This window comes from Arachis stenosperma, chromosome 4 (assembly GCF_014773155.1).
Source record: "Arachis stenosperma cultivar V10309 chromosome 4, arast.V10309.gnm1.PFL2, whole genome shotgun sequence".
NCBI lineage: Eukaryota > Viridiplantae > Streptophyta > Magnoliopsida > Fabales > Fabaceae > Arachis > Arachis stenosperma.
The window spans coordinates 117,428,918-117,449,078 of NC_080380.1; the positions used below are offsets into that span (position 1 = coordinate 117,428,918).

Genomic DNA, 20,161 nt, shown 5'->3' on the forward strand with positions numbered 1-20,161 from the left:
GAAAGCCCAGGATGTCTACTTTCCATCGCCGTTGAGAGCGCGCCAATTGGGCTTCTGTAGCTCCAGAAAATCCACTTCGAATGCAGGGAGGTCAGAATCCAACAGCATCTGCAGTCCTTTTCAGTCTCTGGATCAGATTTTTGCTCAGGTCCCTCAATTTCAGCCAGAAAATACCTGAAATCACAGAAAAACACACAAACTCATAGTAAAGTCCAGAAAAATGAATTTTAACTAAAAACTAATAAAAATATACTAAGAACTCAACTAAAACTACCAAAAACATACTAAAAACAATGCCAAAAAGCGTATAAATTATCCGCTCATCACAACACCAAACTTAAATTGTTGCTTGTCCCCAAGCAACTGAAAATCAAATAAGATAAAAAGAAGAGAATATACTATAGACTCCAAATTATCAATGAAACATAGCTCCAAATTAGATGAGCGGGACTAGTAGCTTTTTGCCTCCAAACAGTTTTGGCATCTCACTTTATCCTCTGAGGTTCAGAATGATTGGCTTCTTTAGGAACTTAGAATCCAGATAGTGTTATTGATTCTCCTAGTTAAGTATGATGATTCTTGAACACAGCTACTTTATGAGTCTTGGCCGTGGCCCAAAGCACTCTGTCTTCCAGTATTACCACCGGATACATACATGCCACAGACACATAATTGGGTGAACCTTTTCAGATTGTGACTCAGCTTTGCTAAAGTCCCCAATTAGAGGTGTCCAGGGTTCTTAAGCACACTCTTTTTGCCTTGGATCACAACTTTATTTCTTTCTTTTTCTTTTCTTTTTCTTTCTCCCCTTTTTTTTTCGTTTTTCTGCTTTTTTTTTTTGTATTCACTGCTTTTTCTTGCTTCAAGAATCATTTTTATGATTTTTCAGATCCTCAGTAACATGTCTCCTTTTTCATCATTCTTTCAAGAGCCAACAATTTTTAACATTCATGAACAACAAATTCAAAAGACATATGCACTGTTCAAGCATACATTCAGAAAACAAAAAGTATTGTCACCACATCAAACTAATTAAGCTAGTTTTAAAGATGAATTTGAAATCCTGTACTTCTTGTTCTTTTGTGATAAAAATAGTTTTCATTTAAGAAAGGTGATGGATTCATATTCATAGCTTTAAGGCATAGACACTAAGACACTAATGATCATAAGACACAAACATAGATAAACATAAGCATGAAAATTTCGAAAAACAGAAAAATAAAGAATAAGGAGATTAAAGAACGGGTCCACCTTAGTGATGGCGGCTTGTTCTTCCTCTTGAAGATCCTATGGAGTGCTTGAGCTCCTCAATGTCTCTTCCTTGTCTTTGTTGTTCCTCTCTCATGATTTTTTGATCTTCTCTACTTTCATGGAGGAGAATGGAGTGTTCTTGGTGCTCCACCCTTAGTTGTCCCATGTTGGAACTCAATTCTCCTTGGGAGGTGTTTAGTTGCTCCCAATAGTCTTGTGGAGGAAAGTGCATCCCTTGAGGTATCTCAGGGATCTCTTGATGAGAGGGGTCTCTTGTTTGCTCCATCCTTCTCTTGGTGATGGGCTTGAGGTCATGCCTTCTCAGTTGAACCGGCTTTGGATGCCATAAATGGTTATGAAAAAGCAATGCTTTTACCACACCAAACTTAAAAGGTTTGCTCGTCCTCGAGCAAAGGAAGAAAGAAGAAGAAGAAGAAATGGAGGAGAAGGAGAGTGGGAGAGGTGATTGGTGAATGGGTGAAGAAGAAGAGAGAGTGGTGGGGTTGGTGGGGGTCCTGTGGGGTCCACAGATCCTAAGGTGTCAAGGAAAAGTCATCCCTGCACCAAATGGCAATCAAAATCACGTTTTGTGCCAATTCTGGCGTTAAACGCCGGGCTGGTGCCCATTTCTGGCGTTTAACGCCAGGTTCTAGCCCTTTCCTGGCGTTTAACGCCAGTCTGGTGCCCCTTTCTGGCGTTAAACGCCCAGAATGGTGCCAGACTGGGCGTTAAACGCCCAACTGCTAGCCTCACTGGCGTTTAAACGCCAGTGAGTTCTTCCTCCAGGGTGTGCTGTTTTTCTTCCTGTTTTTCATTCTGTTTTTGCTTTTTCAATGGATTTTGTGACTTCTTATGATCATCAACCTACAAAATAAAGTAAAATAACAAAAGAAAATATGTAGAATATAATATTGGGTTGCCTCCCAACAAGCGCTTCTTTAATGTCAGTAGCTTGACAGAGGGCTCTCATGGAGCCTCAGATACTCAGAGCAATGTTGGAACCTCCCAACACCAAACTTAGAGTTTGAATGTGGGGTTCAACACCAAACTTAAAGTTTGGTTGTGGCCTCCCAACACCAAACTTAGAGTTTGACTGTGGGGGCTCTGTTTGACTCTGATCTGAGAGAAGCTCTTCATGCTTCCTCTCCATGGTGACAGAGGGATATCCTTGAGCCTTAAACACAAAGGATTCTTCATTCACTTGAATGATCAGTTCACCTCCATCAGCATCAATCACAGCCTTTGCTGTGGCTAGGAAGGGTCTGCCAAGGATGATGGATTCATCCATGCACTTCCCAGTCTCTAGGACTATGAAATCAGTAGGGATGTAATGGTCTTCAACTTTTACCAAAACATTCTCTACAAGTCCATGAGCTTGTTTTCTTGAGTTGTCTGCCATCTCTAGTGAGATTCTTGCAGCTTGTACCTCAAAGATCCCTAGCTTCTCCATTACAGAGAGAGGCATGAGGTTTACACTTGACCCTAAGTCACACAGAGCCTTCTTGAAGGTCATGGTGCCTATGGTACAAGGTATTGAAAACTTCCCAGGATCTTGTTTCTTTTGAGGTAATTTCTGCCTAGACAAGTCATCCAGTTCTTTGGTGAGCAAAGGGGGTTCATCCTCCCAAGTCTCATTTCCAAATAACTTGTCATTTAGCTTCATGATTGCTCCAAGGTATTTAGCAACTTGCTCTTCAGTGACATACTCATCCTCTTCAGAGGAAGAATACTCATCAGAGCTCATGAAAGGCAGAAGTAAGTCTAATGGAATCTCTATGGTCTCATTTTGAGCCTCAGATTCCCATGGTTCCTCATTAGGGAACTCATTGGAGGTCAGTGCACGCCCATTGAGGCTTTCCTCAGTGGCGTCCACCTCCTCTCTTTCCTCTCCAGATTCGGCCATGGTTATGGCTTTGCACTTTCCTTTTGGATTTTCTTCTGTATTGCTTGGAAGAGTACTTGGAGGGAGTTCAGTAATTTTCTTACTCAGCTGTCCCACTTGTGCCTCCAAATTCCTAATGGAGGACCTTGTTTCAGTCATGAAACTTTGAGTGGTCTTGATTAGATCAGAGATCATGGTTGCTAAGTCAGAGGGGTTCTGCTTAGGATTCTCTGTCTGTTGCTGAGAGGATAATGGAAAAGGCTTGCCATTGCTAAACCTGTCTCTTCCACCATTATTGTTGTTGAAACCTTGTTGAGGATTCTCTTGATTCTTCCATGAGAGATTTGGGTGATTTCTCCATGAAGAATTATAGGTGTTACCATAGGGTTCTCCTAGGTAATTCACCTCTTCCATTGAAGGGTTCTCAGGATCATAAGCTTCTTCCTCAGATGAAGCCTCCTTAGTACTGCTTGGTGCATTTTGCATTCCAGACAGACTTTGAGAAATCAAATTGACTTGTTGAGTCAATATCTTGTTCTGAGCCAATATGGCATTCAGAGCATCAATCTCAAGAACTCCTTTCTTCTGACTTGTCCCATTGTTCACAGGATTCCTTTCAGAAGTGTACATGAATTGGTTATTTGCAACCATTTCAATGAGCTCTTGAGCCTCTGTAGGCGTCTTCTTCAGATGAAGAGATCCTCCAGCAGAGCTATCCAAAGACATCTTGGACAGTTCAGAGAGACCATCATAGAAAATACCTATGATGCTCCATTCAGAAAGCATGTCAGAGGGACATCTTCTGATCAATTGTTTGTATCTTTCCCAAGCTTCATAGAGGGATTCTCCATCCTTCTGTCTGAAGGTTTGGACTTCCACTCTAAGCTTACTCCATCTTTGTGGTGGAAAGAACTTTGCCAAGAAGGCATTGACCAGCTTTTCCCAAGAGTCTAGGCTTTCTTTAGGTTGAGAGTCCAACCATATCCTAGCTCTGTCTCTTACAGCAAAAGGGAATAGCATCAGTCTATAGACCTCAGGGTCAACCCCATTAGTCTTGACTGTGTCACAGATTTGCAAGAATTCAGCTAAGAACTGATGAGGATCTTCCATTGGAAGTCCATGGAACTTGCAATTCTGTTGCATTAGAGAAACCAATTGAGGCTTAAGCTCAAAGTTGTTTGCTCCAATGGCAGGGATAGAGATGCTTCTCCCATAAAAATCAGGAGTAGGTGCAGTAAAGTCACCTAGCACCTTCCTTGCATTGTTTGCATTATTGTTGTTTTCGGCTGCCATGTCTTCTTCTTCCTTGAAGAATTCGGTCAGGTTCTTTAAAGAGAGTTGTGCTTTGGCTTCTCTTAGCTTTCTCTTCAAGGTCCTTTCGGGTTCAGGGTCAGCTTCAACAAGAATGCCTTTGTCTTTGCTTCTGCTCATATGAAAGAGAAGAGAACAAGAAAATGTGGAATTCTCTATGTCACAGTATAGAGATTCCTTGAGGTGTCAGAGGAAAAGAGAAATAGAAAGAAGAATGAGAAGAAGAATTCGAACTTTACTTAGATAAGGTTCGAATTGTGCATTGAGAAGGAGTGGTACTCCATAATGAGAAGGAGGGAAGAAGATTTTCGAAAATTAATTAAAATATTTTGAAAACATTTTTGAAAAACATTAATTGATTTTCGAAAATCAAAGTGGAAAAGAAACCAAGTGATTTTTGAGAAAGATTTTTAAATTAGAAATCAAAAAGATTTGATTGAAAACTATTTTGAAAAAGATGTGGTTAAGAAGATATGATTGAAAAGTTATGGTTTTAAAAAGATTTGATTTGAAAACATTAATGACTTGCCTAACAAGAAAAGATATGATTCAAACATAAAACCTTCCTCAACAGAAAAGGCAAAAAATGTTCAATCAAATCATTAATTGTTAGTAAGTATCTTTGAAAAAGGAAAGAAATTAATTTTGAAAACATTTGATTGAAAAGATATGATTTGAAAAAGATTTGATTTTGAAAAACTTTGAAAACTTGAAAAAAAATTTGATTTGAAAAACAAAATCTTCCCCCTAGCACCATCCTGGCGTTAAACGCCCAGAATGGCATCCATTCTGGCGTTTAACGCCCAAAATGCACCCTTTTTGGGCGTTAAACGCCCAACCAGGTACCCTGGCTGGCGTTTAAACGCCAGTCTGCCTTCTTCACTGGGCATTTTCGAATGCCCAGCTTTTTCTGTATAATTCCTCTGCAGTATGTTCTGAATCTTCAATTCTCTGTATTATTGACTTGAAAAGACACAAATAAAAAATATTTTTAGATTTTTAATAATCAAAATGCAACAAGAATCAAATAACAATGCATGCAAGACACCAAACTTAGCAGTTTGTATACTATTGACACTATATGAGACACATAAACACTTAAGTCAAGAGAATTCAAAGATCAGAGTAAGAAATCATCAAGAATTACTTGAAGATCCTTAAGACACATGAATGAATGCATGCAATTGACACCAAACTTAAGATGACGCACTAGACTCAAGCAAGAAATATTTTTGGTTTTTATGATTTTCTAAATTTTTTTGTGTTTTTTTTTTTGGTTATTTTTCGAAAATTAGGTGAAAAGGAAAATAAAGGTATCAAAATTCTTAATGAGAATTCCAGGAATCATGCAATGTTAGTCTAAAGCTTTAGTCTAAAGGAATTAGACATAGCTAGCTAAGCTTCAGCAAGACATTGCATTCAAGAGCTAAATTGATGATGATCAATCAGCTTTGGTGATGATAAGAACATCACCTTGAAACACTAGAATTCATTCTTAAGAACTCTGAAGAAAAATAATACCTAATCTAAGCAACAAGATGATACGTCAGTTGTCCATACACAAGAACAATCCCCGGCAACGGCGCCAAAAACCTGGTGCACGAAATTGTGATCAATACTTTTCAAAACATAAACAATCCCTAGTAATGGCTCCAAAGACTTGGTGCTCAATACCATGGCATAAACACAACTTCGCACAACTAACCAGCAAGTGCACTGGGTCGTCCAAGTAATAAACCTTACGCGAGTAAGGGTCGATCCCACGGAGATTGGTGGTATGAAGCAAGCTATGGTCATCTTGTAAATCTCAGTCAGGCAGACTCAAATGGGTATGGTGATGAACGAAAATAACATAAAAGATAAAGATAGGGATACTTATGTATATCATTGGTGTAAGAGCTTCAGACAAGCGTATGAAGATGCCTTCCCTTCCGTCTCTCTGCTTTCCTACTGTCTTCATCCAATCCTTCTTACTCCTTTCCATGGCAAGCTTGTGTAGGGTTTCACCGTTGTCAATGGCTACCTCCCATCCTCGCAGTGAAAGCTAATGCATGCACTCTGTCACAGTACTGCCAATCACCGGTGTGGTTCCCTCCCCTACTGGAGTAGAATCCAGTGATTCTTTTGCGTCTGTCACCAACGCCCAGCAGGTTACAGGTTTGAAGCACGTCACAGTCATTCAATCATTGAATCCTACTCAGAATACCACAGACAAGGTTAGACCTTCCGGATTCTCTTGAATGCCGCCATCAGTTCTTGTCTATACCACGAAGACTCTGATCTCACGGAATGGCTGGCTCGTTTGTCAGGCGAGCACTCGGTTGTCAGGCGATCAACCATGCATCATGCAATCAGAAATCCAAGAGATATTCACCAAGCCTTGAATGCTTGTAGAACAAGAATGGTTGTCAGTCATCTTGTTCATAGGTGAGAATGATGATGGGTGTCAATCATCACCTTCATCAAGTTGAAGAACAAGTGATATCTTGGTAAAAGAACAAGCGGAATTGAATGGAAGAACAATAGTAATTGCATTAATACTCGAGGTACAGCAGAGCTCCACACCTTAATCTATGGTGTGTAGAAACTCCACCGTTGAAAATACATAAGAACAAGGTCTAGGCATGGCCGTGAGGCCAGCCCTCAAATGATCTAAGAACTAGATGTCCAAAGATTCAAAAAATACAATAGTAAAAGGTCCTACTTATAGGGAACTAGTAGCTTAAGAATTACAAAGATGAGTAAATGACATAAAAATCCACTTCCGGGCCCACTTGGTGTGTGCTTGGGCTGAGCAATGAAGCATTTTCGTGTAGAGACTCTTCTTGGAGTTAAACGCCAGCTTTTATGCCAGTTTGGGCGTTTAACTCCCAATTAGGTGCCAGTTCCGGCGTTTAACGCTGGAATTTCTGTAGGTGACTTTGAACGCCGGTTTGGGCCATCAAATCTTGGGCAAAGTATGGACTATCATATATTGCTGGAAAGCCCAGGATGTCTACTTTCCAACGCCGTTGAGAGCGCGCCAATTGGGCTTCTGTAGCTCCAGAAAATCCACTTCGAATGCAGGGAGGTCAGAATCCAACAGCATCTGCAGTCCTTTTCAGTCTCTGGATCAGATTTTTGCTCAGGTCCCTCAATTTCAGCCAGAAAATACCTGAAATCACAGAAAAACACACAAACTCATAGTAAAGTCCAGAAAAGTGAATTTTAACTAAAAACTAATAAAAATATACTAAGAACTCAACTAAAACTACCAAAAACATACTAAAAACAATGCCAAAAAGCGTATAAATTATCCGCTCATCATGTCTTCAATTGAGTTCTTGTTCATGCAAAAATGTTTTTTTATCATTAAATGATTAACACATTTTATCGCATTTTATTCAGCACATTACTATTGTTTGATTAAGTGGGTTGCTAATGTTGATTCAGCTGATTGTTACTGTATTTCTCATTAAATAAATTTTAGTTTTAGGGACTTCTGTACAGAAAGAACAAAGAGAACGAAGAAAGAAAAACAAAGAAGTTAGAAAAAAAAATGAAAGAAAGAAAAAAAGAAAATTGTTGATCTGGATTCTTTCTCGGAAGAAGAAAGATTTTCTGAATCTGAAACTGAATCCGAATCTGACAAAATACCACCAGCAAAGAGAACAAGACAAAAGAGGGTGGTTAAAAAACAAAAGCTTGTTGATATGGATTCAGAAACAACAACTAAAAATGAAAGCACTCCAACGGATTCAGAAAGCAAAAGTGGATCCAAAAACCAGTAAGTTTGTCTTCATATTGATTTCATTTAACTTGTATTTGTTTAAAGTTGTTCTTATGTGTTTGTTCTTATGTATTGCAGAGAAGAAGAAATTGAAAAAACTGGCACAAAGAAAAGAAAATAACCACAGAAGGTGGTTAAAAAACAAAGAAAAAAAGAAAGCATGTGCCGACAGATTTAGAGGGCACAAGCAAATCTGAAAGCTAGTAAGTATTGGGTGATGCTCATTTATATGATTGTATGATATTCGTCTGGTTTAGTTTTTGCATTTCCTCGCTGAAAATTGTTTATGTATGCTTCTTAAGTAAAAGTAAATTACAAATGTGATATTGTTCAGTGGAGTTGCTTAAGTTGAGTTCTTTTTTATCGGGAAATGTTTTTCTTGATGATTGAATGACTATCACATTTTGTTCGGCATATGAATTTCTTTCGGTTCGGTGGTGTATGTCAATTTCATTCACTTGATTGTTAGTATCTTTTTCTTGCTTATATTTTTCTCCAGTCATAAATTCAATGTCTTTGTTTGTGTTGCAGAGAAAAAGAAATTGAGAAAACACCATAGTGAAAAGAAAACAACCGTAAAGGGTGGCAAAAAAACAAACACAATCTGACAAGCAGTAAGTTTCTCGAATCATATTTTCTTTTACTTTATTGATGCTTTCGTTTTAGGTTCCTTCAAACTTATTTTATGAACTTTCAGATCTGAACAAATAAAAGATAGCGCTACAGAAAGAAGAAGACAAGTATTGGAGACAATAAGAGAAAAGAAGTCAAAGAAAAGAAATGATGGAGCTCAAACAGTGAAGGTTGCTCCAGATCAGTTTGACTCGACGGAGCCACAAAATTATTTGTCTGAGACGTAAGATTCGGCTTCTTTTACCAAGTTATTTTCCTTCTTTGCTAACTATTGATAGAACCTTTTCTAATTCCTCTGGATTCAATTACTAATATTTATTTATCTTGGTTAGACTGCCGACTGTAAATCTCGGAAGTGAACTACTCTTGCAGACTCAGGGAAGCTCCACACTGTCTGTAAATGCCCAAGACAATACCAGGTAAATTGGTTTGTTGCACTATTTACTTTCGGTTCAGTAGTTTCCAAAAATGAATTTCATGTGTTTCTAAACCTCTACTTTTAATCTTGGTTTCTAATTTTAATTTGTTATCTTTTTTTCGAGGAAAAATACCCTGAAAACCACGGTAAAATATTTTAGAAAAAAGAAAATTCATCCAAAAAAGAATTCTAAAAGTTCACCAGTGTAAGTTAAAAATATTTATGTTACTCTTTTAGATTTAGGTAATTAAATTTTGTTTAATTAATCACACGGTAAACGTGTTTAAATTTTCCTAGCGCTATACCCGATTCTGAGCTACAAATCATCGAGGTTCAACAAGAAACTCATTCTGAACCTTTGAAAATGTGAGTTTCTGAATGTGAAGATTCCTATTTCTTAGAATAAATTCTAATTATTCAATATTAACTTCTTCTTTGTTTACATTCCTTAGAAATCCTCTTGCGTTGTTTCTTCCAAGTTCTCTTCAGGAAGAGTTGATCAATGATGACTTTATCTATGTCCCTCCAGAAAGTCAAACACAACAAACCTCTGATGAAGAGTAAGTTTATAAATATTTATTCACCACATGAATCTTGTTCGGTTCGGTGGGCTCATAAAATACTTTTTATTATTTTTAATAGAATATGATAATAGTTTGGGGTCATTATTGAACTACTTCCTCTTTAATGCAGCAGCCCTTGGGAACCACAACAGCTGTTGTAAGACCCAAAACTTTTGAAAAGTCTTATTATGATCAAATCTCAAATTCATATAGTTATTTATAATTTTAATTTCAGAAATTATTTTATTTAAGATAATCAAAGCAAGTTTTGGATTAATTGAATTTGAAATAAATTAAGATTTTTATCCAATTTTACAATTATTGGATTACTTTCTATATTTAAATTATAAAGTTAGTAGTTATGAAATAATAAGAATTTTATATGACTTGGATTAAATAATTAATAATTTAAAATATTACTACTGCTATTTTGAAAAAGGAAGAAATTAATTATATTATCTCTAATTATTGGATTTGAGCATTTTATTAAAAATAATTTAAAAAATTGAAGAACAAATAGTATTTTTATACATTATTATTGTTGGATTAAAATTTGATTTTCAATTATTCTATTACCCTAATTTTATTAAAATTACTAAATTGCCCCTAACCCTAATTTTTGCCAACCCATCCCCTTTCCACTTTTGCTTAACGCTGCGCAGCCCTAGCCTCTTCATCCTCTTCCCTGCGCAGCAAACATGCACAACAGCCCCCCTTCACCATGAAAGAAAGAAAAAGAAGCAGAAAGGGAGAGAGATACAGAGAGCTGCGGCAGAGGAGAGGAGGAGGGGAGCTCACCGCGTCATCGTCGCCCTCATTGCGTCGCACCGCTGTTGCAGTCCATACCGCCAGTGGCCACCGTCACTGCAGAGCAACTCGCCTGCCAGCTGTGCCCCGACACCGCGTCCAGTTCGCCGCCACCACCGCGATGTCTGCGTCGTCGTCAGGGAGAGCAGAACCGAGAAGAAGGTTGGTTCGCGAGTAAGGGTGATCGCGGGCTTGGAGCTGCCGTGCCTTCGTCGCCACCGCGGCCACGCCACGTCGCCGCTGTCGTTCTCACCGCCGCCGTCCCTGTTGTGGCTGGTGTCGTCACCGAAGAACCACCATCGCTGGAGAGAGGGAAGGCTAGAGAAGGAGGACGAGACATGTGAGAAGGGTGACGCACAGAGGAGGAATCGTTCCTCCGCCGCCACCGCCGCCGGAAAACGCCACTGTCGTCGCCGGAAAAAAAAGTACTGCCGGTAAGGGTTTTAATTATGGTTTATCGTCTTTCAGAATTTCGAAAAGGTTTTTGACGCTGCGTGGTTGTTACAGTCGCCGTCATCGGAGTTTTACATCGCCGCTGTCACTTAAGGTTATGATGGAGCCGCTGCCGGGTCGATTTCGAGTTGCGGCTGCTTCGTTTTGTTAATTCATTGAGTATTTTTGTTTCGAAAGCCCTGCGTTAGTGTTCTGTTCTGTGTAATAAAGTATTTACAATGTTAATGATTTTAGGAGTTAGAATCCAATTTGCTTGTGCCATTTGTAGTTGTTTTTGCTTTTGAGAGAGCAAGCGAAGCCGAGGTTTTGATTGCCGTGTGATTTCGGGTTGAGACAAAAAGAACTCTGTGAGGCGTTTGGGCTATGGTTTTGCGTTTTGAGGTTGGGTTTTTCTAAAAAGCCATTTTTATTTTGGAATTATTATAAATGGATACTGTTGTGAGAATTATATACTTTTTAGTGATTGTGTAAGTCTTATGTATTGCCTGACTGGCCTGGATGGATATGATTATATGTTTGATTGGATTATTGTTGGTTTTGATAAATGGATTGTTACTGAACTGTTTCTTTAAAGTTTTGAAAATGAGTTTAATCGGTTGATAATGACTTGATTTTGAAACGGTTTCTTTGAGATATGAAAATGAGATGACTGTTGGATTTAGCTTGCTTTTGAACTGATTTTGGGTTTTGGACCGTTGAAAAGGACTGTGGAATAGTTTGGTTGGGACCCAAATCGGGTGGCAAAGTCCAAGTTTTAGAGGAAGTGTTGTCGAAATTTCTATAAAAATCTTAGACTTTATTTGAAAAGTTATTTAGAAAGGTTTGGATTTGAGAAATTGTATCATTTGATTTATTAAGAAAATAGTTATATTTTCGAGTTTAATTTATTTAAGTAAACTATATGTCTTGAGTTTGATTTATTTAGAAAAGAATGATTTTACCATTTTGAATCACTGAAAGAACGTATTATGTTCTAATATTGATTTTTAATATCAAAAGAACTTATGCTTTTAATTAGGCTTAAGGATTTTGCTCAGAGAAACTTTTAATGTTTTTAAAGGAAATTGGACTTTTAACTGAATAACTGTGTTGTGACATTTGGAAGGAATCAGAAAATTAGTTGTAAGGGGGAACCTGAAAGTGGTTTTGATTTAAATGGATTGGCTCCCTTTCAAGTGAATTGGTTTTGGATTAGGATGGGACTTGTGACTTTATACGATTCCGTTTTATAATAAATTCTATTTCTATTTACTTAAACCAATCATCTATGATTTTAAGAGTTTCAACGAGTACCTTAAGAAATTGAGATAGGTTGTCCTTCCCTAAAGACTTGAGACTATGCCGAGGAATTTTTGTTATAAAATCTCATTGTTGGATGGATGATTTTGAATATTTCAAAAGAAATCTTTAATTTGCCACGGTTTTGGAAGTTTTGGAAAAAGAATGCCGAGGGTGGCTTTGCTTTAACAAGGGAACCTACTTTAAGTAAAAGTGGCTTATGAGCCTGAGATGATTTGAGGAATGAAAACTTTAAAGCCAAGGCTGAAAAGAATTAATTTGGGATTTCAAAGTGAAGTGAATTGAGAAAAAGTGATTTATGACTTAAATGATGATTTTATGAATTTGATGATGTTGGATGGTGGAAGTGCTATTTTGTTATGAGCCGGAATGGCTATGTATGATAATGAATTATGGCTGATTGCGGAATATGTTTTAAGCCGGATGGCTGAGATGAATGTTGATTTATGGCTGAGAATAAATGTATATATGCTGAGTTATTGATATTGTGATTGTTCAACTTCTAATTATCTAAGATACGAGTTTTCCTGGGTAGAAGCAGTGGCTAGCCACCACATGCTCAAGGTTGAGACTCGATACTCTGCTGACCCTATGTCGTAAGTGTGGCCAGACACTGTGAAAGTTCCAGATGAGCTTGCCCCTGTGAATATATACCAGTGAGGGTGTTGGATGTAAATTATGATTATGATTTTGAATAACTCGAGTTGGGGATGCACGACAGAGGGACAGTCCAATGGTTAGCTACCAGGACTTGTCGGGTTGGCTTTATAACCGACAAATGAGACTCATCAGCCACTAGGACAGGCATTCATCATATGCATCTATATGACATTGTTTGAGTGTGCATATTGTACTTGGTTTGCCTTTGTGATTAATTGTGGTTAACTGCTAAATGTTCTACTTGAAGTAATTATTTGTTTGTGCTTGAACTTTTCTATTTGTGTTTGTGGCTGGAATTCTGTTGGATCGTGGTGATTGGTTGTTGTTTGGACTGTTTGAGCCTATAGCCGTGGTTCATCATGAGGTGGGCCGAAGGCTCTGTTGGTTGATGTTTCTGGTTTGGAAAAGTACGAAAAACTAATTTGGATTAGTATAGATAAACCTTTTGAAAGGCTTTTGAATTTTCAGGAAATGAACAGTTCCTCTTTCAAAAAATATTTCAGATTTTTCTCTTATAGTAAACCATTACTTTTGAAAAGATGCATAAGGTGGTTATTAATCACTGTAGCAATTTTATCTCGTGTATCCTATTATAGTAATTCCACAACCCTATAGTGAGAACCCTTTCGAAGATGATGTTCACACTCCCCTACAGATCTTTCTTTTCAGGTTACGGATGACGAAGTTTGAAAGAACTTATTTCTTTTCTGTTAGACGACTTTTCTGTATTGTTTTAGTATTTATGTTTTCCTCGCCTTTAACTTTGCAACTCTTGTAAGAGGGATAGGATTTTGATTTGAGATGCTTGTAAATTAATATGTATGTATATATATATATGTGTGTGTGTGTGTGTTTGTTTCCTGTGATGTATTATGACTTATATTGTAAGTATGAATGTATGTTTTCGAAAGATTCAGTCTAAGTTTTAAACAGGCTCATATTTTAGTATTAAATAGTATAAGAGTCATCGTAATATCCAAGCTATCAGAGTGGCGCAGCCGGAAGCGCAACTTTTGATAGTTAGGGTGTTATAGCAGCCGAGCAAAGAACCACCGGCAAAACAAATTGAACAACAAAAGCAAGCTGCTGAGGAATCTTCACCAAGGAATACATAGCCAGAACCTTCAATTAATGTGTAAGTTTTAATTAATATCATTTTTATAATCTTTGGTCTAGATGGTAATTAAAATTCTTTTTATTAAAAAAATCTGTATCATTACTGAAATCGTTTCTGTTTAATGCAGCCGCCCTCCTAAACAAGAAGAAGAAGAAAAAGAAGAAACACAACCTAAATTGTAAGTTTTACCATTGTTCACCACATTGTTTAATTTTGGTTCAGTGGGCTTGATTATTTTAAATCCCTTGATAGCTAGTGTGTTCAGGATTTAGGGTTATTCTGATTGCATGCAGCAATGCTTTTCTAGCTGTTTCATTATTTATAATGTTTTATTCAGTGCATCAATGGGATTCGGTTCGGTGGGCTTATAAAATACTTTTTATTTTTTTTAATAGAATATGATAATAGTTTGGGATAATTACTGAAATGTTTACTGTTTAATGCAGCATCCCTCTTGAACCGCAATAGTAGCCCAGCAAAGAAGCAACAGCACAACAATCGGAAGAAGAAGTACATGTTGATGTGCAAGTTTTACTGCTTATACAAATCCCGATAATTTCACTTTACTACATGCTTTAATTGTAAGTTTTATCTCTTCTGTTTCTTATAGCTGCCCTCTGGAACCCGAAAAGTAGGCTGTCGAGATATTTTCACCATGGAAAATGAAGCTAGAATGTACGTTGTTGGTTACGAGTTCTGTTATTAAGGAGTTAATCAACGATGACTATATCTATGAAGTTTATGATAATGAGTAAGTTGCACATAAAAACTCTTTTTATTAATTTTAATGGGTTGTTTTTGAACTATTTTCTGTTTAATGCAGCAGTTCTGCTGAAAAACAACAGCATCCAAGGTAAAGGGAAGATGATATGCCTTCCTTTAGCCTTGGGACAAGTCCACCAGCATCTCAACCAACTCATCCCTCTGAGCCGCCTGTTTGACAGCTTGAAATCCTGGCAGAGGCGGTGGTAGATGCTGGAGCGATGACATCATAAAAATTTGCTGAAGCAACATCTTCCAAGCCAACCTTACCAGCTGCTGAAATTTTCAAAACTCCGGAGAAAAAGATAAAAGTCTCGAAGGCGTTGATCGAAAAGTGTTATCACTGGATGAATGATAAACCCATATTTTATGATATATTCTGTACTTAATTTGAGTGATTTATTCAATCATTCACCCACTTATTCATGTAAATTGCATGGTTTTACTTTCCCTTCCTTATTATGTGATATTTGTGAAAAACATGTTTCCTATGCTTTGAAATTAATTATTTTAATTACCCTTTATTATCATTCGATGCCGTGATTGGTGTGTTGAGTTGTTCTAGATCTCCTAAGGCAGGAATGACTTAAAGGATTGAAAGAAAACATACAAAAATGGAAGGAAAGCATAAAACAAAGTTTGTGAAGAAACTGGCAGCGACGTGACCGCATGGACGACGCGGCCGCATGCCAAGCGTGAAGAAGCAGCGACGCGGCCGCATGACTGACGTGACTGTGTGCCTAAAGAAGAACACCTATGACACGACCGCATGACTAACGCGACCGCGCGACAAGGAAAACTCCAATTGACGCGACTGCGTGACCCACGCGGACGCGTGACAGAGGCCACGCACCAGAAATTGCAGAAAATGCTTATAGTAAATTCTGAAGCCCTTTTTGGCCCAAATCCAAGTCCAGAAGGCATAGACCAGAGGTTATAAAGTGAGGGAATGCATCCATTGAGGGGAGTCTCCAATTTTAGTCACTTTCCATGATTTAGGTTTAGTTGGAGTCTCCTCTCTCTTTAGGATTAGGATTTAGATTTAGGATTTTATTTGCTTTAAGGATTATCTTTTATCAGGTTCAATATTCCTTTTTCATTACTTGCTTTCTCAATTTAGTTTATGAATTCTTCTATGTTACAGATTACTCTTTTGAATTAATGTTATTTGAGGTATTTCAATTTATTGTTGCTTTTATTTATGTTACTGTTGCTTCCCATCTGAAGGCATTTTTATTCCAGTAGATTTACTTTTCCCCTTTTTGGTCTTGGTTAAGAAATCAGTAACTCAGGAGTTATCAAACTTAAACATGCTTGATAATTGTTATCTTTGCTAATTGAATTGTTCTTCAATAATCCCAATCTTTTCTCCGGAAATAAATAGGATCCGAAGATCAGACTAATTAATCCATTAACCTTCCTTTGCCTTAGTAAGGGTTAACAAAGTGGAATTAAGATTCAATTTTCATCATCATTGATAAAGATAACTAAGATTAGACTTCCAATTTCTAATACCTTGCCAAAAGTCTATTTTACAGTTATTTATTTATTTTAATTGCCATTTAATTTACTCGTCATTAAATTACTTGTTCCTCATTCTTGAAACCCCAAATTTACAATCTCCATAACCAATAATAAGAACATACTTCCCTGCAGTTCCTTGAGAAGACGACCCGAGGTTTGAATACTCGGTTATCAATTTATTTAGGGGTTTGTTACTTGTGACAACCCAAACGTTTACACGAAGGGATTTTTGTTGGTTTAGAAACTATATCTACAACGCGACTTTATAAAATTCTTTACTAGCAAAAATCCTAATGTCAAAATGGCGCTGTTGCCGAGGAATTGCAAACGTGTGCCTTATTATTGGTTATTGTAAATATTTTTCAAAAAAAATAATATTTTTTTACTTGTTTATTTGTTTTCTCTCTTCCCTCTTATTTCTGATATCTATTATGAATTCTCACCCCTCTCGCTTTGAGTTTGGTTCTATTTTTGTTGCAAGGAATGGAAGCTATAATAGGACTATGCATCGATGTCTAAGCAATCAAAGATGGATGGAGCCACAAGGATCCGATCAACCCTTTAGGCAACAACATCCTCCTAGATATCATGGACAGAGACCATTTTACAATGCATGCCCGACTGATAGATTTGGTGGACCGCCTTGTAACCGCCAACAAGCCCCACCCTGTGCTCAGAGACCATCCTCTCGACATAATTTTGAACCACCACACTCACAAGCTTCCTTTCACCATTCGCCACCATATGATCCTTATCCGCCCCAACGCCAATCCAATTACTCCCAAGAACCACCACTCTCCTACTGATGAGCGGATATTTTATACGCTTTTTGGGGGTAATTTCATGTAGATTTTAGCATGTTTTTATTAGTTTTTAGTTAAATGTTATTAGTTTTTAGGCAAAAATCATATTTCTGGACTTTACTATGAGTTTGTGTGTTTTTCTGTGATTTCAGGTATTTTCTGGCTGAAATTGAGGAAGCTGAGCTAAAATCTGACTTAGGCTGAAAAAGGACTGCTGATGCTGTTGGATCCTGACCTCCCTGCACTCGAAATGGATTTTCTGGAGCTACAGGAGTCCAATTGACGCGCTCTCAACGGCGTTGGAAAGTAGACATCCAGGGCTTTCCATCAATATATAATGGTCCATACTTTGCGCAAAGATAGACGACGTAACTTGGCGTTGAACGCCAAGTACATGCTGCTGTCTGGAGTTAGACGCCAGAAAAACGTCATGATCCGGAGTTGAACGCCCAAAACACGTCATAACCTGGAGTTCAACTCCAAGAAAAGCCTCTACTCGTGGATAGCTTTAGTCTCAGCCCCAGCACACACCAAGTGGGCCCCAGAAGTGGATTTCTGCACCAATTATCTTAAGTTTACTCATATTCTGTAAACCTAGGTTACTAGTTTACTATTTAAACAACTTTTAGAGAATTATTCTGTAACTCATGACATTTTCAGATCTGAATTACATACTTTTTGACGGCATGAGTCTCTAAACTCCATTGTTGGGAGTGAGGAGCTCTGCAGCGTCTCGATGAATTAATACAATTCCTTTATTTTCCATTCAAACACGCTTGTTCTTATCTAAGATGTTCATTCGCGCTTAATCATGGAGAAGGTGATGATCCGTGACACTCATCACCTTCCCCAAACCATGAACGTGTGCCTGACAACCACCTCCGTTCTACATCAGACTGAATGAGTATCTCTTAGATTCATTACGCAGAATCTTCGTGGTATAAGCCGGATTGATGGCGGCATTCATGAGAATCCGGAAAGTCTAAACCTTGTCTGTGGTATTCCGAGTAGGATTCTGGGATTGAATGACTGTGACGTGCTTCAAACTCCTGAAGGCTGGGCGTTAGTGACAGACGCAAAAGAATCAATGGATTCTATTCCAATCTGATTGAGAACCGACAGATGATTAGCCGTGCTGTGACAGAGCATAGGAACGTTTTCACTGAGAGGATGGGAAGTAGCCACTGACAACGGTGACACCCTACATAGAGCTTGCCATGGAAGGAGCCTTGCGTGTGTTGAAGGATTTCAAGGAAGAGTTGAAGTCAAAGGACAAAGCATCTCCAAAACTCCAACATATTCCCCATTACTGCACAACAAGTAACGCTATTATTCTTGTTTATCTTTCCAATCAAATCTAATAATTCAAACTTACAATTTTAAACACTTTGACTTCTTACAGTTAAATCCAAATAACCTTGTTGACATCCTAACTAAGATTAATAAAATAAATATTGATTGCTTCAAACCAATAATCTCCGTGGGATCGACCCTTACTCACGTAAGGTATTACTTGGACGACCCAGTGCACTTGCTGGTTAGTTGAACGGAGTTGCGAATTCAACAAGAGCCACAATAGTTTTTGTGTACATACCAAAGAGCCAATATTGTTGATCACAATTTCGTCCACCAAGTTTTTGGCGCCGTTGCCGGGGATTATTGAGTTTGGACAATTGAAGGCTTATTTTATTTCTTAGATTAGGAATAATTTATTTCTATTATTTTTATTGTTATAGAGTCATCAAATTCTGATAGGATAGTTTCTTTTCAAAAAAAAATTCTTTTCAAAAATATTATTTTCTTTATTAATTGTTAATTTTTCGTGAGTTTAGTGTCTTGTTCTAAGTTTGGTGTCAATTGCATATTTTATATTTTTCTTTAAAATTTTCGACTTGTGTTCTTTGTTCTTCATTGATCTTCAAGTTGTTCTTGTTTATTTTTCTTGTTAGATCTTGAGTTTTTCTTGTTTTGTGTCTTTTCTTGTTTTTCTTGTGCTTTTTCAAAACCTTATCTTTTAAAAATTATACTTTTATCCATAAAAATAATACATCTTTAAAACACATTACATTTTTAGCTCAGTTAATTATAGCGTGGGTTTATGTTCTTAGCCATTGGGCACCTTCTTTTTAAAATCCTTTTTCAAAAAAATAATTTTTCTTGATTTAATCTTGTGCCAAACTTTAAGTTTGGTGTTTTCTTGTTAATCCTTTCATAATTTTCGAAAATTTTATTAAAGTTTTCTAAAAATTTTAAGTTTGGTGTTCTTCCTTTTGTTCTTGGCGTTCTTGTGAATCTTCAAGGTGTTCTTGAGTTTTTCTTGTGCCTTGATCTTAAAATTTTTAAGTTTGGTGTTCCTTGGTGTTTTCCCTCCAAAATTTTCGAAAATAAGGAGCATTAGATCTAAAAATTTTAAGTCTTGTGTCTTTTATGTGTTTTTCTCTTTCATCATAAAATTTAAAATTCAAAAAAAAAATATCTTTTCTAACTAATTTTGAACTTCTCTTTTCGAAATTTTTATATAAAATTCAGATTTCAATTTCAAATTTTTTTTTTTCGAAAAAATTTTCACAAAATATTTTCAAATTTTTTTTATTTATTCCACATCTATAAAATAAATAAAATCAACATATAAATTATCCCTTGTATTCCATCATGGAAGTAAGTATGAATGGACAAGACAAGAGGACTCTGGGGTCATATGCTAGCCCCACTACTGCTTTATATGGGAGTAGTATCTGTATACCCTCCATTGGAGTTAGTAGCTTTGAGCTGAATCCTCAGCTCATTATCATGGTGCAGCAAAACTGCCAGTATTCTGGTCTTCCACATGAAGAACCTACAGAGTTTCTGGCACAATTTCTGCAAATTGCTGATACAGTACATGATAAGGAAGTGGATCAGGATGTCTA

The 20,161-nt window shown here is 37.3% G+C and overlaps 1 non-coding gene across 1 annotated transcript; it reads left to right on the forward strand.

Moving 5' to 3' along the window:
- The first annotated feature begins 3,913 nt into the window (after nucleotides 1-3,913).
- LOC130978198 (small nucleolar RNA R71) lies at nucleotides 3,914-4,021 on the forward strand. Its single transcript, XR_009085854.1, has one exon. It is a non-coding gene; the product is annotated as a small nucleolar RNA R71 (small nucleolar RNA).
- The last annotated feature ends 16,140 nt before the right edge of the window (nucleotides 4,022-20,161 follow it).